Here is a 23365-nt window from a genome sequence, read left to right on the forward strand (position 1 = left end):
ATCATACACTGAATGGACAAGAGTTTGAGCAAACTCAGGGAGACAGTGAGGACAGGGAAGCCTGTTGTGCTGCAGTTCATGGTGCGGTAAAGAGTCGGACACAATATAGCGACTGAACAACAACATGGAAATTGTCAATGATTATTGTATAAATACAAATCTGAGCATAGCAATAAAAAATGCCCATAAAGAGAATTACCTGGTGGTCCAGTGGTTAAGAAATCACCTTGCCAGTGCAAGGGACACTGGTTTGATTCATGGTCTGGGAAGATCCCATGTGCTGTGGGGCAACTAAGTCCATGTACCACAACTAATGAAGCAATTATTGAAGCCCACACATCCTAGAGCCCGTGCTCCACAATAAGAAAAGCCATCGCAGTGAGAAGCCTGCACACTACAATGAAGACTAGCCCCCACTCTCTGCAACTAGGGAAAGCTCGTGCACAGCAACGAAGACCCAGCACAGCCATAAACAAACATGACAAATCATTTTTAATTGCCCATAAAGAACAACAACAACAAACCAAAGAGTCCTCCATCTGGTGGGAATCACATCCACTTCATATTCTTGGGGAAGGTGAAGGGAGGAACTGGGAGGAGACTTAGCAGAACCTGTGTTCAAGGCCAACTGAACAACTTGGAAGAAGCCCAAAGTCTAGAGGAACAAGGCTTGGTGATGATGAAGACTTTTAAGGAGTTAGTTCCTTAGCTTAAAAAAGATAAGCCACTGAAGGAAATTAAGCAAAGATGTAGCAGCAACAATTTTGCAGTTTAGGAAGGTCATCCTAGATACAGTATCCTTTCCTCAATGTTTCCCAGGCACTGTTTGTGGAGGGAGAAGACTCCACGTACCCTAAACAAGGAACACGCATAAACAGAATGCCATATGCTGATCAGGCATATTCAGTCAGATCAAACTGTATCTTCTTTACAGTGCTTTTCCTGTGCCCTTGTTCTTACTCCAGTCAACAAATGTTTCTTCCCCCCTTTATTTTTAACCTTCCTTACTCACACATGTTTTATCTACAGTTCCGGTCTCTTCAAGCTACAGTCTCACATTTCTAATTCTACCACACACTTCCACATGAATAGTCCACCAGCGCCTCAAATGCAGGAGATCTAAAACACAACTGATTTTTCTACCCCCACCTGCCAACCTGCCCCAAGTTCACTCCTCCTAATCGCCCAGGCTTCACATCTTACCATCATCTTTTATTCATCCCTCTCTTTCCCCCTCTGTTTACCCCCACATCCAATTAATTGTTTCTGTCTAATTCACTTCAGCAACACTTCTCCAATCCTATTGCCACTCCTGGCTTATGTCTTCATTCTCTAACAAAAACTCTCACAACTTTCCCTTATTAGTCCAGTGGTTTCCTTCCCAATTTAATTCATCCTCTGGATAATTAAATAATAATCTATCCTATAATTCAACTCTGATTACGACATTTCCAGGACCAAAAATAACTTCAACATCATAGCCTACTAACTGAGTCCAAATTTCCCAGACTAGCATTAAAGCCTTCCGTGTTCTAGGCCAAACCTAATTTTCCATCTTTGGGCTTTATTTTCTCTCTGTGCCCCCTCATATATGCTCCAGTTGTGCCCTACTCCTGGTCAATCTGATCTGGGAAATATTGGGTACTCAACAAAAGTTGATTTCCTTCCATATGAGTTTGCTATATTCTCCTTCCCCATGCCATCTCAATTTATAGGAAAACATCCCATCATTCTGAATAATTGATTCTCACACAGAAAATTATCATATTCATGGAAAATCCTGTAAAACCTAGGAAACAGACAGGAACCTTGACAAAGACAAGCAGTATGACTGAGCTGCAATGTCAAAAGAAAAAGGCAGTGACAAGCAGGATGCCACAGAAGTTTCAGAACATTTGAAAAGTTCGAAGCATTACATGTGGGACAATGGATGCTAACAGTCTACCAGAGTTCTTCAAGATGATTCATTGGTCTCACAGAACTTATAATCCCCCAAAGAAGATCAATACATGTGGACTTCATAATGAAAGGTAGTAAAATTGTGCTCCAGTCAAGGTACAAAATGTCTTAGAAGCATTAAAAAAATGGGAAATTCTAAGAGAGTAAGAAAGCTTCATAAAATACCACACAACAGAGGCTGTAAGGACTTCAAAAATCTTGAGAAAAAGGTATTCCAGGCAGCAGAAATGGTCTAAAGGAAAGGTAGAGGTGGAAAATGCTACAAGTGTGAGAAATAGGAAAACAACTGATGAACCGTGTGCCCCTAAACTATTACTATTTTGAATGTTTCTAATGATCACTTACCCAGTTTTAATGAATTAAGAGTGTATGAGCTATTTGAGCTCAGGGTTTTACTTCAATGAATTCCTGAAAACAGGCAGATGATTATCTGCAAGATGGATTAGTTATTATTAAACAGGATTTTCACAACTCTGTTGGATCCTAAGCTGCGTTATAATCCCTGAGTGTGGCGTTGCACTCAGTTTACTCCCAGAGGCTGGCTCTTCGGCATTCCTGCAGTAGTGTGAATGAAAAGCACTAACATCTTGGGATACCATTGAAGATGACAGACTTCTACATACACATCGCAATCAAGGAAAAATTATACATACATTTTAAGGACTAGTAACCTTGTAATACAAAGTTAAAAAATGCAAAGTCAACCCATTTAAATGTTTGCATAGTACAAAGAAGTCTACAATTAGAAGAGACTGTAGAGAAAATCTAGATTAACCATGTAACCCAAACTATGTCTATCTAGTTATTCCAGGAATTTGGAATCAGGGCTCGTTGATTTAGTGTCTCCCTGTGCTTGGCACTGAGGGACACCTACATATCCAGAAACCACTGAGCACCCACATATGACTGTGAACACAGCGGGGGAAAGATCTCGCACAGACAGATCAATGAAGCTAAGAAAGGCAAAGACTAGAGACAGAGGAAGTTCCAGGTTTTCCATTCCTAGTCCCTAATAAGGTCTGCGTGCATTTGACTTCCATCACATTCCTGTCTGTCTTGTTCCTAAAACTAGTCCAAGTTCAGTGCTGTTACTTGGAACAGAAGCTTAAATGAGGCAATAACCAAAATCCTTCATAAGGTCAACTGGTTGACTTATTACTGAGCCACCTTTTCTATACTTTCTTCTCATTTGTATTTCCTTTAAAAGCCATAACCACGACTTTGATATATTATAGAGACAAATATGTGAACAGGGATCCAGGACTGTGTTGAGTGTTTTTAAAAGGAAAATCCATCATCTCCAGGAAGGAGAAAATGTAAGAATCTTCAAGGTAAAGCCTTGAGGCATCTGCATAGCAATCAGGGATGCTAACAACTAGTAAATTTTTAAACAACTGTTTATCTTGTATTGGGGTATAGCCCATTAACAATGTGAACATTTCAGTTGAACAGTGAAGGGATTCAGTCATACAAATACATGTATCCATTCTCCCCCAAACTCCCCTCTCATCCAGGCTACCACATAACGCTGAGCAGAGTTCCCTGTGCTACAGGGTAGGTCCTTGTTGATTACCCATTTAAAATACAGCAGCATGTTCATGTCCCTCCCGAACTCCCTAACTAGTCCCTTCCCTCAATCTTTCCCCCGGCAACCATAAGTTCGTTCTCTAAATCTGTAAGAACTGGTAACGTAAAGAGTTATCTGATTACTCTCCTACCCAAAGCCAATATAATTCTGAATAAACCAGATGAGTAGATCCAATTCAGTCTCCTCTGAGGCATTAGAAAAAGGTCATAAGCGAGCACAGGGCATTTCATCTGGAGCGCCCCGAGTGACTAGCCACTGTTCTCCCAACCATACAAAGAGGTCTGGGTGTTCTCCAGTGATATCCCTGACCCAGACCCAAATTTCAACACTGAATACCAAAACATCTTAGGGCCTGCTTTAACTATTGACCCTATGACATAACCAGCACTTTCTACTATTAGATAAGGGGAAGAAAGTAATAGAAGGTTAATATCATGGTACTCTTTTTGGGTGTATACATCTGTGTGATGGGGCAAGTATCAAGATTTTCCTGAGACAGATCCTGTCTCCCCAAAGCTGGATCCACACCCAATAGATCTGACTACAAGGAGACCAGTTAAACACGTAGAGCAAGTCAGAGTTGACAATCAGAAGCCTGGACCAATCTAGTGGGTGGCTCTGTAGGTTTATATAAACAAAAACAATCCTGGAGGATCCTGGAGTTGGAAGGGACATAGAGACTTATGTACAAATTCATCATTTTACAGAGAAGGAAGCTAAACATTGAAACCAAATTCATCAAACAAATCCCTAACTACAGTAATACAGGTGAGATGAAAACCAAAGGGACTGTAACCAGATTGTGACAGAACCAAAAAAGATTATTTCCTAAAGCTTCTCTAATGGTTGAAAATTTATTTTTAATTATAAAAGAAATACTGTATTAGAAAAATCTATGAAAACTACTGTTGGGATATTTTTTTGGATATTCTTATTACTTAAGTTTAGCAAAACGGTTTCTGACCAAATGGGTTAGCATTTCAGTTAAGGTATTAGACCAACCACCTTTAAAAGTCAAAAAACTGTGTGTTGATTCAAAAACCTATCTGATGTTGTATATTTGCAGCCTTGGCAGATAGGCAGTTTAGGCACTGTGACAAAACTCTAAATGGCAAAGAGTTGCTTATTTTAATACATATTAAAAAAAAAATCCAGACATTCACATAGGGCCCTAATAAAAGTCACCAGAAATTAGACTTATATGTCAGTTGGGACCAAAATTAAAAGAATAAATGTTTAAATGGTCCAAATATAAACTTGGTTTTCAAAATTGCTGGCAAGGGGCCATAGTACTCCGGATTTCAGTCTTCAAGGGCTGGTTGACCACAAGTATTAAGTCAACACATTACTGAGGGAAAAAAAAACAACATATACTGTCTGGCAGTACAATCTACCCTTTATCTGCAGCACAGTATATTTTAGAAGACCGCCGATAAAATGTGAAGATAGAACCTGTTGTGTCCCCCAAGAAGTGCTATTAAAGTTACTTTTAAAGTGTAAATTCAATAATAATAAATAAATAATAAATTTAAAAAATATTTTATCCATAAAAAAATAAAGTGTAAATTCGTTAAAAATAGGTCTTTTTTAAAAAACTATTAATCAGAAGCAAACATGAAATTGATATTATTTAAATTAACATCAATAATCTGCACACACTAAATATTTTTTAAATCTCCTATCCATTTTATAAATTACATGAATCCTAAAGATTATCTTACAGACAAAATCTACTTTGCCACCACGACTGCAAATGGAAATAGGAAGCAATAGACCAGAGGGTGTTGAATATAATCTATACTAGTAGAGTCAGTTTTCAACTAATTTATAAATCTTGGGTGTTAGCCATACCTTATTTTGACAGTTTAGATTATTGGTGTCAAAAACAAAAGCAAACTAAAATTTCCGAAGAAGTCTTAACTCTGAGAAACTATATTTTCAGTTCTTCCATTCCAGATAACATTAGGCATCGAGAAGTTTTGATGACTATATACTCATCACAAATATAAAGGTTCCTGCAATTTGACATTTACCTTAAACTCTACATTTGTACTTTCAAATAATTACTTTTTATAATAATCTTATTCCACATTATTTACAGAAAACTATTTTAAAAATCGTCCTGTTACAAAATTACCTCGCTCGATAGCTTGTAGTCCTAAACCAAATAAGGCAGGAATGGCACCTTTCGATCTTATAGTTGTAAACAGCCCAGGGTGAAACTTACAAACCAGATTCCGATGCCCTTTTTTCCGCTCAAAAACAAACAAACAAACAAACAGGTACCTGGAAAACTCGGGATTTTGTTCGGTGTTGGCCTATTAGACACCAGCCAGTCCCGCGGGAGCCTGACCCCGCGGCGAGGGCGGCGGTGCGCTTCTGGGTGCGCCGCTTGTCGCCACGCGCCCGCCGCTCCTGGCGCTGTCCCCCTACTCGCCCTGCTCCCCGGCGCCCCTCCCGGACGCGCGGCGGGAGGCACGGGCCTGGTTGGCCGTTCCCACGCGCCCGGGCCCGTTATCTCAGCGGCTGCTGCGCAGGAGTACCCCCCAACACACACCTCCGCGGGGGCAGGGGACTCCGAGGTGGTCCCCGCCGCGGACCTGCGCCCTCCCGAGCCTGAGGCGGCGTCCCTTCCCCAGCCGCCCTGCCAAGCCCCTCCCTCGGGGGCCCACGTCGGTCCAGAGCCTCCCTCCGGCTCAGGTTCGCTCCCGGGACGGGATAAGGTGTCAGCCACGCTGCCAGACGCCTCCCGTCGGCGGGGGCGAAGCCAGCCCTGACCTCCTTCTATCCGCCTCTCACCACCCGCGCCCCTCTTGGGCTCAGGAGAGGGGGGCTCCCGGCAGGAGGCTGAAGGGGGCGCTGCCGGCGCTCGCAGGGGAGCGGAGGTCGGGGTCACATCTCAACTCGGCGGGGTCGGGGCGTGAGGGCAGACAAGGGTGGGGGAGCGAGCCCCAACTCACCGGACTGCACTGCTCCCCGGGCCGCGACCGCGGCCAGGCAGAGGCTGAGGCAGAGGCAGAGCAAGAAGGGGCGCGGGAGGGTCCGCCGCGGGCTCATGGAAGTGCCAGGGAGCCGCCGCCGCCGCCGCCGGCGCCGCTGTCCGAGCCTCCCTCCCTTCCTCCCCGGCTCCCGGCGACGGACGGGGCGGCGGGAGGCATGACGGGAAATTCCTGGGCACGGGCAGCCGAGTCCAAATATGAGCAAAGGAGACGAGCGAGGGAGGACCGCGGAGCTCGCCCGCCGCGGACGGGGCCCGCTGCCCGGGCCTCGGCAGCCGCCAGCTCCCTCCCTTCTCTGAATCCTCCTCCTCCAGGGCTGCCGCCCCGAGGCCGCCAGCCGCCGAGCGCGACCGGAGGTGCCCTCTTGCCAGAAGGCATGCCTTTGCAGTATTGGGGCCCAAGAGCAGAGCGGAGCATCCCCCCTCCACGGGTCCCGCCTAAGACCCCTAAATTAAAAGAGAGAAGAACCATCACGAGGAGACCCGACAGCTAGCCAGGGACCCGCGGGAAGACGTCTAAGGAGTTTAAGGAGACTCTTCCCATGCCCCACAGTCAATTGAGAGCTCTGGGAGTAAAGGGATAAAAATATTTGGCAAGTGCCTCTCTGGAGTGGGGTGGGGGGGGGGGCGCGAGGCGGGGGGCGCTAGAGCAGCACTGTCAGCTATGCACGCACTCAGGTGAGCCATCCTACACAGAACGAACAGGCATTATTGATCTAACACACAAAACCAGCCCTCTGCATCCCAGATGAGTGGGACCTTTACACCAGGATGTGGGTATCGGTGTGTGTGTGCTTAGCAAGAGTCAAAAATAGGCTCTTCCCAAACTTATATTTGAATACCATATATGGTCTTCAACCCCTTTACACTAGTTTTGTATTTCTTTCAACTTATCTGAAGGGTAGTGTTGAAATTTATTCAAAAGGTACTACCTTTATTCAAAAGTGTCAAGCCCAATGTTTAATCATAGGCCTAAGCCAACAGTGGCTTGACTTTTCTTTGGCACGGATAACTCTGCCAGCAATCAAGGCCAAATGACCTTAGCTTTTCAAGAGGACATAATGATGTCTAATTACTTCTTTTTTTTTTTTTACTGGCACTAATGGGACAGGCCCTGAAGATGTAGGATTATGTAGTTATTTATAACCATTGTGATATGCTACAGAAATGATTAACTGATGCAAAATTCTTAAGGGGTAAAAGTCAAACAGATTTAGAGGGTGGATTATTCTAACATGACCTAAAGTACAGTAATTTGTACATCACACTATTTGTTTGAAAATGCTATATTTGAAAATTAGAAACTTTATTTCAAAACAAATTCAGTTCTGGCATAGTATTAAGGCCCTGTATGCCAAAAACCAGTCCATTGGCAAGTGGTTCCCCTTAAATCATCTGGTACTGAGAAGCACCACATCCCATGAATTATTCCTGGCAAATGGGCATATTTCACCCTTAATGTGCTAGCAGTGATAATGAGATGAAGGTCAGATAACCTAAGTAAACTAACAATAAATAAACTGTAGAACAGTATATTAGGGATTTAAAGGACACATGGCATTGTTCAATTTAAGTACCTAGAAGTGGGGTATCTGAGAGGGAATATTTAGGAAACTCTTTAAGTTTCCCTCCCTTTCCTCTTTTTTATATATTTTGTATTATAGAAGCACTTTTCGTTTCATATTCACTTTTTATTTCCCCCACAGCCTGTTAGTGCAGGAGATACAAGAGACATGGGTTTGATCCCTGGATGGGGAATATCGCCTGGAGAAGGGAATAGCAACCCTCTCCAGTATTCTTACCAGGAAAATCCCATGGGCAGAGGAGCCAGGCAGCTACAATCCATAGGGTCACAAAGTCAGATACAACTGAAGTGACTTAGCACACACCCACCAAAACATGTGGTATAATTCTTCGCCCATAGTTTAAATGTTTGTTTAAAATCTAAAGTAAAATGAGCACATTTTGTAGACTGATATACAGGAGCTTCCTAAGTGTAGAGAAAAGCTTTGTTTCAAAGGATTGTAATAATTTTGTCTATATTTAAAATATTTTAGTTGACCTTAAGCACAGAATTACATAAAATTACAAAGAATGCAGTATAACACTGCCTGTTACTATAGGTGGAGGGTTGATTAATTCTGTCAACTGCTGACTTGACAGCGGTATCAGCAGCTGTTCTGAAAGCTTGAATAAATACGTTGAAGAGGAAAGGAAAGAGCAGAAGTTCCTGAGTACATAGTAAGTGCCTGTCACTCTGCTAGTTGTTTTACACACAGCATTTTGTTTAAAATCTTCCAAATATCTTTGAGCTTTTTATTTTTTGTCCCTATTTTACAGATAAGGAGAGGCATAGATAAGTAAATTATGCTATCAGGAAGGGATAAAGTAGTATTGGAATTCAAATCTCATTCCAAAGGCTACATACACTCTTTTTACTCTTTTGATCTGCCCCATTTTCTCTACATTAGGAAAAAAAAGAAAAATGGGGTTTTCAAAAACTGTATCCATTGAGTTCTTGTGGTTTTAAGTAACTGGTGTACACTCAGATTACCTCAAGTGACAGGGGTAAAGAAATCATGTGGAAATAAGGCCAGAGACTTAACCGGCTTGTCAGGTCATCCTTTGTGAGCCTGGGGGTGGGGGCCTGTGCCTTTGATGGGTACCAGGAACAGGAAAGTTACCACCCTCTGACCACATTCCAATGAGTTTTGTAGTTTAAATCATATATTTCCCAACATTTTCTGTTATTATAATCTTAATGACAATCACATTAATATATTACCTTAAACTATGTTTGTTTTTGATATGTGCAGGGCCCTGTGGGGGGCTCCTGGGCACAAGGCCTTTCTGTCCAACGTTTCTCTGATTATAGGAAACAGCCTTCATTCGCCCTCCGTGACCTTCCCTGAGTTCCAATGGGCAGATCCAAGCAGTCTTTCACTAGGGAAGGGAGAGGATAGGAGACCAAGGAGAAACAAACTGTCAAGAGCAGCCTTGGGGTCCTGGGTCCCCATCAATACACACAACAATATCTCTGAGCTGTTTTGCAGATACTGAAACCCCCTCCAGGTGGGAAAAGTTAAGGATCAACAATGGTATACTGCCCACAAGCAAGTAGATCCCAGACCAGTTGGACCTGAAGCTTGACAATGTGAACTCTACTTAACTCACCACCAACCCATCAGAAGAATGTCTATGAGCTGATCACACCCTCTTTGCACAATTACCAGAAAAACTTACCACAGTCTCCCTCCAACTGGGACACTTGGTTGGAGGGCATGAGCCTGCTGTGTCCCCCTTCGCCTGGCAAAGCAATCTGCTTAGTCACTCAGTTGTGTTCAACTCTTTTGTGAGCCCATGGACCATAGCCCGCCAGGCTCCTCTGTCCATTGGATTTTCCAGACAAGCGTACTGGGGTGGGTTTCCCTTTCCTTCTCCAGATTTTCCTGACCCAGGGCTCAAACCTGCATCTCCTGCATGTGTCTCCTGCACCACAGGCAGAGTCTTTACCACTGTGCACTCTAGATATTCTTTGCTACCCTCTCCCCAAACTCTGTTTTCGAGATTTGATTCCACACTGTGTACAGAGAAGCTGAGTTTTCGGCATCAATTTTAAGACAAAACTCTCAGAGGAGGTAACTGCTTCCTCTGTTTATTATGTATATATTACAGGGATGCCTCACACACCCCAGTGGTGTGCTAGTAAATATTTAACAACCAGATCTGGAGGAAGGAAGCCTGAATTGTGACAAAAGCCAATTTATGTGGATGTCAATACTCCCAGCAACCTGCGTCTCTGGAGTCAAAGCTGAGAAGAGATGTGCTCAACCAGCTCTTCACCCGCATGAGCCAACCCATCTCACCACTCCCCAACTCCTCGTTAATGTCTTCCAAACACAGCATAATTCAAGTTGTACAATCACAGATCTTTCTGCTCCTGCTTCCCACTGTTAGTCTCTCAGTCGTGTCCAACTCTCTGCCGCCCCATGGACTGTAGCTGGCCAGGCTCCTCTGTCCGTGGCATTCTCCAGGCAAGAATATTAGAGTGGGTGGCCATTCCCTTCTCCAGAGGATCTTCCCAACCCAGCGACTGAACCCAGGTCTCCCATGTTGCTGGCAGATTCTTTACCATCTGAGCCACCAGGGAAACCCACTACCAGCTGCCAGTTCTCTAGAGCTCATAATCAAATGCTCTGGAGGGCAGAGTTTGATTCTATCACTACTGTTCCTCTTGGGGAAAGTTCTTGTATGAGGTTATCTCATAAGCCACTGAGTGCCTCTGAGCCAGGTGTCCTCTCCTGCTTCTTCAGCTGTCGCTAAGATGGAAGGCTCAGAGGGGACATGGCATGGTCACTTGTACTAAAGAAACAGACTGGCGACTTCCCTGGGGATCCAGTGGTTAAGAATCCACCTTCCAATACAGGGAGTGCAGGTTTAGTCCTTGGTCAGGGAACTAAGATCCCAAATGCTGAGGGGCAACTAAGCCTGTGGGCTCTTGAGCCCACATGACATAACTAGAGAAGAGCCCAAGCCCCACAGCTGAGACCCAACATGGCAAAAAGGAAGAAAGAAGCAGACTGTGTTGCTGCCTTTTTAGGGGGTTGAATCGGGGGCAGCCTCTTGAAAAGGAGTCTGCAAGCATGGCAGGCATTCAGACTACAGTCTCTCTGACATACTGTTGTCACCTCTTTAATGAAATTCCCTCAGCCATTATGTAAAGCTTTGAGACAGCCCCCACGTCATATACCCAAAAGAACACCTTGCTGCTGCTGCTGCTAAGCTGCTTCAGTCGTGTCCGACTCTGTGCGACCCCATAGACGACAGCCCACCAGGCTCCCCCGTCCCTGGGATTCTCCAGGCGAGAACACTGGAGTGAGTTGCCATTTCCTTCTGCTGCTAAATCGCCTGGGCAGATGCAAACAGAAAATGGACACATCCAACCTAATATTATTCAAAAGTCCTAGGCAGGGTGAGAAACCGAGTTAGCTCAATTCAATGAGCATTTATCAAGTATATTATCCATATAGTCAAAGCTATGGTTTTTCCAGTAGTCACATACAGATGTGAGAGTTGGACCATAAAGAAAAGCTGAATGCTGAAGAATTGAAGCTTTCAAACTGTGGTGCTGGAGAAGACTCTTGAGAGTCCCTAGGACTGCAAGGAGACCCAACCAGTCCATCCTAAAGGAAATCAACCCTGAATATTTATTGAAAGGACTGATGCTGAAGCTGAAGCTCCAGTACTTTTGCCACCTGATGGGAAGACCTGACTCATTAGAAAAGACCTTGATGCTGGGAAAAATTGAGGGCAGGAGGAGAAGGGGCTGACAGAGGATGAGATGGTTGGCTGATATCACTGACTCAATTGATATGAATTTGAGCAGACTCTGGAAGATAGTGATGGACAGGGAAGCCTGGCGTGCTGCAGTCCATGGGGTCGCAGAGTCGGATACAACTTAGACTGAACAGCAACAGTTGTTCTAAACCGCTAACGATCAATTGGAAAGTAAGGAAATTACTTCATAGGAGGGTGTAACAGACTCTCCAGAAGAAAGTTTTTCTAACTTCACTCAATCCAAACTTGCAAAAATTCTGCTATCTGTGGCTCAGAGGTTAAAGCATCTGCCTCCAATGCGGGAAACCCAGGTTCGATCCCTGGGTCAGGAAGATCCCCTGGAGAAGGAAATGGCAACCGACTCCAGTATTCTTGCCTGGAGAATCCCATGGACAGAGGAGCTTGGTAGGCTACAGTCCACAGGGTCAGAAAAAGTCGGACACGACTGAGTGACTTCACTTTCACTTTCACTTTATCTCGCTATCACGCTCACCCCTGCTGAGAACACTGCTTTACACTGACGGAAGTATACCCCCATGCCTCAAGGTGTTGCAGTAGGAAAAGAGTTGAGAACTCTTCTCAGCAACATGAAGGACACAGGCTCAATGCTGACTGGCTAAGGGTGACACCAAACATTTTCTTAGATTCTGAGGAAGGAGTCCCACTTCCGTGACACCCTCCCAGCCCTCAGTCATCAAAGGCGCTAAAACGACAAGAACTCTTAAAGGCAGAAGGCTGAGTTAAAGTGGGTATTTTCTTCTTCTCTTGGTAAAATAGTTTGCCTGCATCTGAAATAGTATTTGTAAATTGTTCCCGTTGAGGCCATCCCTTTCGCTGATTAATTCTGAAGAGATCTGAAGAACACATTCCCATGATTAATGTGCTGCCCAATTCTATCACCTTTGGCTGTGGATATGCTACAACAAGTAATAAATATTTAACAACAAGACTTTCGATATTGTAGGGAAATAAGCAATCCTCTCTAGACCAGCAAAGCTGCTTGGCTTTTGGCAAGATTGTATCACATAAAGCAGCATATGGAAAGTCAGCTACACACACGGAATAAGGAGGCCGGAAGAGAGGGACAAACTTTTTATTCGGTACAGGAAACTTCTGACAGGAGACTTGCCCCTGCTCTTTCACGCGGTCTGTTCCTGAGTGCTTCTGATATCCAGAGCACCTCACCCCACGGTGTGTGTGTGTCCAGTGTTTAAAGGTGCGGTGTTTTCCACACAACTTACCCCTAACCAGCACTTTGATGTGTTGTTCATCCAAAGTGGCTTCAATAGAAAGTAGAGGAAACCCTGGCTGTGTTGGGCTTCCTGGGAAACAGTATTTTGCCCTCCAAAATGGTGCTACATTCCAGGGCTTTCCGTGGTAGTTTTACCTTTGCCCTTAAAGCTTCTGGGACAGTGGGTAAGTTACTTAATTACTCTAAGCCTTGATATTCTTTTTCCTCTGTGTAATGGAAAAATAAAGATACCTACCACATGATGTTTAGCCCTTAGCCTCATGCTAGCAAATGGTAAACCCTTAATAAATATCAATGCAGTACTAATGTTATTAACTTGTATAGTTGCTCACCAACTTTCAGTTACCACAAAGCCACTCTTTGCCTTTAAGCCTTATCTAATATGATTTCCTCTGAAATGACTCATTCTCTTCGCAGCTGAGAGTCCTAAGTCTGTATCTATAATCACCTCTTAAGGAAGTCTGTTCAGTTTAGTAATCCCATCAACACATATTTTCTTCAAGTTTACATTTTATATTTATACCCAAGGTTACTAATAGTAACTATGTCTTCAAATATATTTTTAACTTTCTCAATAAGATTAGAAGGCTACACACGATTCCTCAAACTGTTTTGTGAAAACCAGTTTTAGAATTGCCATCAAAAAATATAATACGTGTTTAAAAATAGCTTCAACACGGGAAAATCATCTTTGCATTCATTCATTCATTCAACAAACATTTATTGAATGCTTTTTATATGCTGGATAGACAATGAAAAGATAAACCAGTAAAATATTTAGTATGTTAGTGATAAACTGTTAGTAAGAGAAATAAGGCAGAAAAGGTTGCTGAAAGTGTTGGTGTCGTAACATTAAAGACATGGAAGAAAAAGGAAGCTGTGTGTGTGGTGTCTGGGAGAGGGGAAATGACATGTGAGAAGGCCATGCCTGCAGCAGAGTCAGGCTTGCCTCATAGGGGGATCATCCAGGAGAAAAGGCTGCAAAGGAGCATAGGGGGAAAATTAGAAAACGTGGCCTGAGAGGGAACTAGGTAGGATCTTCTGAGTCTTTGCAAGGACTTTGGCTTTTATTGTGAGTGAGAAGGGAAGCTACTCTAGGGTTTTGAGTTTTGAAATGATCTGACATCCTTTGGCTGTTCTGTTAAGGAGTGCAGAGACAGAAAAGGGGAGCAGTTAGGAGGGTCCTGATCATAAACCAGGGGAGAGGTGATAGTGATTTGGGAGTAGGGAGGAAGCAGTGGAGGTGGTGAAGAGTGATCTAGTCTTGGAGAAATCTGGATAGAGGGGGCCATAAGATTTGCTGACAGATCAAGTATAGATTGTGAAAGAAAGAGAAGTTGAGAATGCCTCTATACTTTGAGCATTGTGGAATTACCATTTCCTAAACTATGGATGACTTAGAAGGAGGTGGTGGGGTGGTATATTAGCTCGATTTTGGGCATGCTAAGTTGGAAATGGCTGTTAGACACAGAAGACTATGTTCATCTAGAGAAATAAATATGAAAATTGCATTTATAGGAGAATGTCTGGGCTGCAGGTAGCATAGGGAACAACCATGAGAGATCATGAAAAGTCCCCAGATTGATTTTTTTTTTTTTTAAGCCAGCAAAACCACTAAGAAGGTGAGGCTTGGGACATCCCTGGAGGTCCAGCAGTTAAGACTCCAACCTCCCTATGTAGGGGGACATGGGTTCGATTCCTGGTCAGGGAACTATGATCCCACAAGCTGCACTCCTGGCCAAAAGAGAGAAAAGAAAAAAGAAAGTGAGGCTGCTAAAGAGGTGGCAGAAAAATAAATACCATAAGGAGACCTAGGAAGCAACAGAAGCTTTTTTTTTTTTCTCTCTTTCTTCAATTTATATGCTTAGAATATATTATTTGTGGAAAAGGAAAAAAATTTAGAACCACAATAGATGAATCACCGTATAAAGTTATATCCTTTTTATGCTTGAGTAAACATAAAACATTAAAAATGATTTTATTTTGTGACTTATAAATCGACTCTGAAACCTACCCTAAAAATAGTCTCTAGATTTCTGAGGAATTGAAGCACTGGAATACAAGTACTGTTGTGACCACACTGAAAAGTTAACACTATAGGCCAAATGGCCAACTCCCCCATCTTTGTGACGTGTGAAGGACAGCTAAATGATAAGCCTACCACACAGCTCGGGGAATAACAACATCTCTTTAGAGACGGAGAGGAAATTTTACGAGGCTCAAATATATACAAAGTGGCTTTAAAACTGTTGTTTAAAATATTGTACAAGTGTTTTTATAGTTTTTAAAGCTGTACTACTATACTTAGTCACTCAGTCGTGTACCATTCTGCGACCCTTGGGACTGCAGCCCATGAGTCCTCTGTCCACGGGCTTTTCCAGCCGAGAATACTGGAGTGGCTTTTCCTCCTCCAGGGGATCTTCCTGTCCCAGGGATTCGAACCCTGTGTCGCCCGCATTGCAGGCAGATTCTTCACCCGTTGAACCATCTTGGGAGCCATTTTAAAAGCTGGTGATTGTAAAAGTGGAAAGAGAAACCAACTTGCAGTTTACAGATTTCTCCTCAAACTCTGGCTGTGCCATGTGACAGTTGTGCATGACTTTACAGTTCACATCTCTGGGATTTAGTTACTTTATCTTTAAAATGAAATAATCCCTGCTCTGCCTAGTCTGCAAAATGCTGGTGGAAGTCGAACGATTTAATAAGGGAGCTTTCAAAACGCTGATGTCTCAAGCAAAAGTCATGACTGAGGCAAGGTGCATTTTTCCAAATTCATCTACTTTTGTCTCTCTGTATAAGCCACAGTTCTCTACCTAGCCTGAAGATACCATATTGAGATCCCAATTGAAAAAATAAAAGATCCTCTAAGGAAAATTCATAGACCCACAAACCCACATAGTTTGGTATGTGATTAATTGCACACTGATTGAAAATCAGGTGTTTTTAAAAAATCTTTTTACTTTTTATTGGAGTTTAGCCAATGGCACCCCACTCCAGTACTCTTGCCTGGAGAATCCCATGGACAGAGGAGCCTGGTAGGCTGCAGTCCATGGGGTCGCTAAGAGTCAGGCAAGACTGAGTGACTTCACTTTCACTTTTCACTTTCATGCATTGGAGAAGGAAATGGCAACCCACTCCAGTGTTCTTGCCTGGAGAATCTCAGGAACGGGGAGCCTGGTGGGCTGCCATCTATGGGGTTGCACAGAGTCAGACACGACTGAAGCGACTTAGCAGTAGCAGTAGCAGCCAATTAACAATTGTTGTGACAGTTTCAGGTGAACAGCAAAGGGATTCAGCCATACATATACATGTTTCCGTTCTCCCCCAACCCCAACTCCCCTTCATCCAGGCTGCCACATATCACTGGGCAGAGTTCCATGTGCTCAACAGTAGGTCCTTGTTGGTTATCCATTTTAAATAAAGCAGTGTATACAAGTCCATCCCAAACTCTCTAACTATCCCTTCTGCTCATCCTTCTCCCTGGCAAACGTAAGTTCTTTCTCTGTGAGTCTACTTTGTACATAAATTCATTTGAATCATATCTTTTTAGAAAATCACTTTGGAAAGGAACAGGAGTCATTGTGATTTCTTATGTGGAAGAGAAACCTAATGAAAGTAGCATCTAAAAAACGTTTAGTGTGTAGCAGGCTATGGGATAGATCAGTAGAGGAGAGCAGTGTTGGGAAGGCAACCCAGGCAGATGCAGAACCAAGCCTGAGCTAATGAGAGCCCCTAGTCTAAGACGGTAGCTGTGAGACTAGAGATGAACAAGGAGACATGATAAGAAAAGAACTGCCAGATAAAAAACACACAAGATGCCCAGATAAATTTGAATTCTAGATAAACACCAAATAATAGTTTAGTATATCCTAAATATCGCATAGCACATACTTACACTAAAACATTATTCATAGTTTATCTGAAAGTCCAGTTTAACTGGGCATCCTGTACTTTTATTTGCTATATCTGGCAATCCTGGAGAGAAACTGGTGAACTTATTGCTACCCTCATCCCCGTGTTTCTGAGGCATATTCTGAAACAACAGAAATGTGGGCAACGTGACCACTATGAAATGAAGAGTCATATAGAGCTAGTTCCAGCTCCTCCATAGATCCTAAAGAGATCAAGAAATGTATCAAACCACTCATTACAGACCTATTTGTTTTCCAGACAGGAAAGTTACGACTATTGTGGCTATACTCTATTCTCAATATATGAGTTTTGTACTATGCAGTACAATCTATGTGAATGTGTATGCACATGTGTGTGTGTTTAAGGTATAGGCTAATTAGCAAAAGAGCCACAGGCTTACAGTTGCCCTGGAGAGAACATTGAATAAGAGATGTGAATTGGAGAACCCACAGTCCATCCATCATTTCCTACACACACACACACCCATGTGCACATGAAACTGGGCCAGGGAGTTTTTCCCTATGCAGCCCAAACCCCTGGTCTGTCCTGAATGGACAGTGTGTGGTATGAGTGGAAAGAAGAAGGAAGGAAGGAAGTTTAGACAACAAGGTCCCTTTCAATGAAAAGTAGGAACAGTTGAAAGATTCAAAGAAGGAAATCTATTTGAAGTGGTGTTACAAACCCAAAGCCAGGAGGACTTTCTCCATCTAAAAGCTTAAGACCTTTAAGGTTTTCTCTTCTGGGCAGTGCAGGTGAAAATCCAAAATAGAGCTGCCAAACTTTAACCTTTGGCTCTCCTACTTTGTAATTTTGTCCTGAAATTATCTTTACGAGGCCCTAGTGTCTCACTCTGTGGAGGCTGAAAAGTCATGATAGCAAGGAGAAAGAGATCTGGTTTCAATCCACTTTTGCAGATATGGGGCAGACTAGGATTCACAACTGATGATCAACAGCACCCAAGAATAGCCCCCTGTGAAACTGGAGACCACAAAAAGCCCACAGCCCATACCTCTGGAGAGCGTTTTGGAGGAGACAGGTGGAGGAGAATAAGGCCAAACCTCATGATTGGTCCATGACTGCTCCTGAGCAAAAGTGAGTCTTGCAAATTTGGGGGTAATAGAGGCAGGACTTGGATACTGACTGAACTCTTATCAGTGATAGAGAACTTAGAAAAGGAGCCTAGATTCTTCTTTTGTGATTCCCCATGGTGTGATGAATGCTCAGTAAATGCTGTTGACTGATTCTTTTTAAACTGGACCTGGGAGGAGGGGTTTGAGGTTTGAAGCAGAAGATTGGAGACAGTTAAGGAAGAATTCATGTATATTCAACTCCTATAGAAAAAACAAAAAGCAGCCTTCCCAGGTTGCTCAGTGGTAAAGAATCTGCCTGCCAATGCAGGAGACGTGGGTTCAATCCCTGGGTCAGGAATCCCCTGGAGTAGGAAATGGCAACCCAATCCAGTATTCTTGTCTGGATATCCCATGGACAGAGGAGCCTGGTGGGTCCATAGGGTCCTGGTGGGTCCATAGGGTTGCAAAGAGTGGGACACGACTGAACACAGCGCAGCAGCAATGGGAGGTGAGGGGTTGTGGGGAGGAAACGCAAGGTTTGAAGGGGAAGTTGGGAGAGGATTAAGGAAGAATTATGTGTGTTCAACTCTCACAAAGAAAACAAATTGACCAAATGAAAACTATTAGCCACTTAACTTTACACAGTTGTGTAAAAAGAAAAATAAAAAAATTTAGTTCCTTCTGTATGTGTATTTATGTATATATTGCTGCCTCATCTTAGTTGCGTTTGCAGTGTCTTTCGTTGCAGTGGGCACAGGGACTCTCTAGTTGAGCCTTGAAGCTCTGGAGCCCGGGCTTAGTAGTTGTGGTGTGTGGGCTTAGTTGCTTTGTAGCATGTGGGATCTTAGTTCCCCAATCAGAGATTGTACCTATGTTCCTTGCATCGCAAGGCAGATACTTAACCACTGGATCACCAGGGAAGTCCCATAAAACCCATTTGATTCAGTTTCCACTGGTAACAATTATAACTGGGATTACAAGTGAAAATGGCTAGCATTAATGAAAACATGTATCACAACCACAGCTCTGAAAACTCGAGATATTTAGTGGTAAGAACTCCTAAAGATACATCTGAGTGTTTAAAGTAAAAGCAAAACACGAAAACAACAAAAACATTTTCCAAAGGAATCAAATGATGCTCAGCTAATTTCATGTCACTTAACATCAATAAGGAAAAATACAGTGTAAAATCTATACATTTTATAAGCAATGATGTTATTAGTATAATCAAGAATGAAATAGCTCTTAACTATTTCCAACTTTGCCTCTAAAATTCCTTTCGTCTGATGGCAGAACATATTATTTCCTGTTCTTATACTCTGTGGGAAGTAGCACACCCATTTTAATGTCACGTTTCCCCTGTATCAACATTTATGGGAGGAATTATTTTAGTGCTCTCAAGGTTGATATCTCAGATCCAGAAGTCATGTGGCAATGGATCTCAAACTTAAATATGAGAATACCTGGAGAACTTGTTACTATCCTGGGAGCTCTCCTACATACATTGATTCAGGTCTGGTGAGGGATTCAGAAATCTGCATTTCTAACAAGCATCCCAAATGATTCTAAGACAGGTCTTCCACAGATCTTGCCCTGATTTAAGTAACCAGAGTAATTTTTGTGTCTACTTTCCGACTGCAGAGGATAAGTTTTAAACTCTTGTTTTCTATAATGCCCGTAAGAGGTGGAAAAGATTACAGGAAAATACACGAGTATAAATAACACAGCTTTCATGACCTTTACAGGGAATTCAAATAACTGCAATTTTTGATTTACAGTCAGTTTTGAAATGAGGCACTTCAAGATTCTGAGTTGCTTCATGAGTCATCAGTGATTAATCTTTCCATAGTTTTAACCCTGTGAATTTTTTTTTTTTTTTGAAAATTGGTTATTTTTGAGTCAGGTTCTAGCTCCTAGGTGAGTGGAATATTAAAATTTTCAAGGCATATCTTCAAAAATTACTTCAGGTAAATAGTAATTTTCTTACCAATTTCTCTAATATTAGAATATGATATACTTTATGATATACAGTTCACCCGTGAATAACACATGTTGCGGGTGGTGATCCTCTGTGCAGTCAAAAATACAAGTATCAACCCTACCTATATTTGATTCCTCAGTATCTGTGGTCCTGCACCCGCCAAGTTAACCTTTCATGAATTGTGTAGTACTGTAGTTTTTACTATTGAAAAAAATCTGAGCATAAGTGGACCCATGCAGTTCAAACCCATATTAAAGTTCAACTGAACTTTATTTTTTTCTAAATATAATGAAAATAGCATACTTCTACAAACACTTAAATTTCATAGGGTAATATTTATTCCACCTATCTTCATATATAAGGCCCTGTCTTATAACCAAGCAATATATTTTTAAATTACTTTTTTCTGGGTGTGCTGGGTCTGTGTTGCTGCTCACAGAATGTCGCTAGTTGCAGTGCACAGGCTCCTCACTGTGGTGACGTGTCTTGGTTCAGGGCACAGGCGCTGGGTGCGTGAACTTCAGAAGCTGTAGCATGTGGTCTCAGTTGTTGTGGCCCACAGACTTAGCTGCTCCACAGCATGTGGAATTCCCCTGGACCAGGGATAAAACCCGTGTTCCCTGCATTGGCAGGTAGATTCCTATCCACTGTGCCACCAGGGAAGTCCCTAAATAGTGTTTTAAGTATATTCAGCTGCCTTTGGGGAAAACCAAGGAAAGTGATTTTGATTTTTCCATGTTACTAAAGCATGGTGGGAGGCTTCCCAGGTGGCTCAGTGGTAAAGAATTCGCCTGCCAATGTAGGAGACACAGGTTCAATCCCTGGGTCGGGAAGATCCCTTGAAGGGTGAAATGGCAATCCATTCCAGTATTCTTGCCTGGAGAATCCGATGGACAGAGGAACCTGGCAGGCTACAGTCCATGGGGTCACAAGAGTCAGACATGACTTAGCAACTAAACAACCACCAGTGGTTAGAACTCCATGTATATACCGCTGAGGGCACAGGTTAAACCCCTGGTTGAGGAAATAAGGTCCTGCAAGCCGGACAGTGTAGCCAAAAAAAAGAGAAATCAACACTTCCTCAAACATTCTTTCCTGCTTCCTAGTACCTCCTGTGTTAATGTCTGTGTTTGCCACTGTCTCGCAGATTATCATTCAAAAATACAATGCAAGTGCAATGAAAATTGACTATGAAGTGAACTTATGGAAAACTATTCAAGACATGAGCAGAGCCATAGACTGTGTTGATCAGTCCAACTAGCTCTTAAAGCTGACAAGAACAAAAAGTCAAAGATACAAGATTTGACTAGAAGATACTCTTACAAAAATGGATGAAGTCTGGGATGTTTTGTAAAATGATTCAATTATGGAACAGCCAACATGAAGTGAAGATTATCATTTCATGCTTCAAATGATTTTGTCAAAAAACATTTCTAAGAGTTAAAATATTTTATAAGTTAACTACAAGAAAGTAAGGTTTTTTTGTAGTCTTAGCAAAAAATTTCAAGTTAAAAGTTCTAGTGAAACTACTTATGAAAATTTGGCTCCCCTTAAACAGATTTAAGTGACCTTCTGGTATCAGTTACGCACTGATAAGTATCTGTTTCAAAGCATTAGTTGTCTGACTATGTATCTGTGTAACAATGTTAACACAGATTTAACATCTGATGCCAATCTCTCCTTATTAATCATATTTTAATTCAATAATTTAATATCTTTGTTATTCCTTCTAGTTGATTTTCTATAAATTCATTTAAAATCCCAAGACATTAATTTACTAGTAAAGCAATTGTGGTTTTGGACCATGAATTTTAAATCATTATAACTAGGCTCAAACACATCTTTATTAATCAAAATGGGAAGCATTACAATAAACACATTTTTGCCAATGAGAAATGTTTGTTTATTTCTGTAGCATAAAAATCTGTGCTTCAGGATTCAGTGAACTCTTGGAAAGCATTTTCTGCCTCCTGCTGGTTGTTGATGGAGAAGGCAATGGCATCCCCTCTCCAGTACTCTTGCCTGGAAAATCCCATGGACAGAGGAGCCTGGTAGGCTGCAGTCCATGGGGTCGCTAAGGGTCGGACACGACTGAGAGACTTCACTTTCACTTTTCACTTTCATGCATTGGAGAAGGAAATGGCAACCCACTCCAGTGTTCTTGCCTGGAGAAACCCAGGGATGGGGGAGCCTGGTGGGCTGCCGTCTATGGGGCTGCACAGAGTCGGACACGACTGAAGCAACTTAGCAACAGCAGCAGCAGCAGCTGGTTGTGGAAGCATTTTCCCTCCAAAAAGTTGTTGAGATGCTGAAAGAAGTGGTAGTCAGTCGGTGAGAGGTCAGGTCTACAGTGAATGAGGCAGAACTTCGTAGCCCAATTAGTTCAACTTTTGAAGCACTGGTTGTGTGATGTGTGGCAGGGTGCTGTTGCTGTTGTGGAGAAGAATTGGATCCTTTTTGTTAACCAATGCTGGCTGCAGATGTTGCAGTTTTGGTGTATCTCACTGATTTGCTGAGCATACTTCTCAGAGGTGATGGTTTCACCAGGATTCAGGAAGCTGTAGTGGATCAGACAGTCTGCAGACCACTAAACAGTGACCATAGCCTTTTTATGGTGCAAGTTTGGCTTTGGGAAGTGCTTCGGAGCTTCTTCTTGGTCCAATCACTGAGTGGTTTGGCACTGGTTGTTGTATAACATCCACTTTCTGTCACATGTCACAATCAGATCAAGAAATGGTTCATTGTTGTTGCATAGAATGAGTAGATAACACTTCAAAACAACTTTTTTGATTTTTGGTCAGCTCACACAGCACCCATTTACTGAGCTTTTCCAACTTTCCAATTTGCATCAAATGCTGAATGACTGTCAAATAGTCGATGTTGAGTTCTTTGTTAACTTCTCTCTCTTAATTGGTCATTGTCAACTTCCGATGGCCAGCCACTGTACTTCTCATCTTCAAGGCTCTTGTCTCCTTTGCTAAACTTGAACCACACTGCATTGTATGTTCGTTAGTAGTTCCTGGGCCAAATGTATTGTTTATGTTGCGAGTTGTTTCCAGTGCTTTATGACACATTTTGAACTTGAATAAGAAAATCACTCAAATTTGCTTTTTTGTCTTTTGCTTTTAGACATCATTTCCCTAGTCTAAAATAAATATAAAATAAACAGCAATAAGTCATTAGCAAAAAAACATGAAGCAAGAAATGTGCAATAAAATGATGTATAAAATAACCACATTTATTTAAGAATGTATCCCAATACATTCTT

General features: G+C 42.4%; 1 protein-coding gene across 2 annotated transcripts in view; it reads right to left on the reverse strand.

Annotated features, from left to right (window-relative positions):
• Positions 1-6611, reverse strand: part of MSRB3 (methionine sulfoxide reductase B3) — a 187332-nt gene extending 180721 nt beyond the window's left edge. Inside the window, exon 1 of one of the 2 annotated variants that reach the window (XM_018047980.1) lies at positions 6508-6611. The gene's annotated coding sequence lies outside the window, so the exon portion shown is untranslated. Of the gene's footprint in view, positions 1-5833; positions 5933-6507 lie in introns of those variants that run through there. The other variant, XM_005680216.3, reaches the window with a different exon arrangement.

Source organism: Capra hircus, chromosome 5, assembly GCF_001704415.2.
Source record: "Capra hircus breed San Clemente chromosome 5, ASM170441v1, whole genome shotgun sequence".
NCBI lineage: Eukaryota > Metazoa > Chordata > Mammalia > Artiodactyla > Bovidae > Capra > Capra hircus.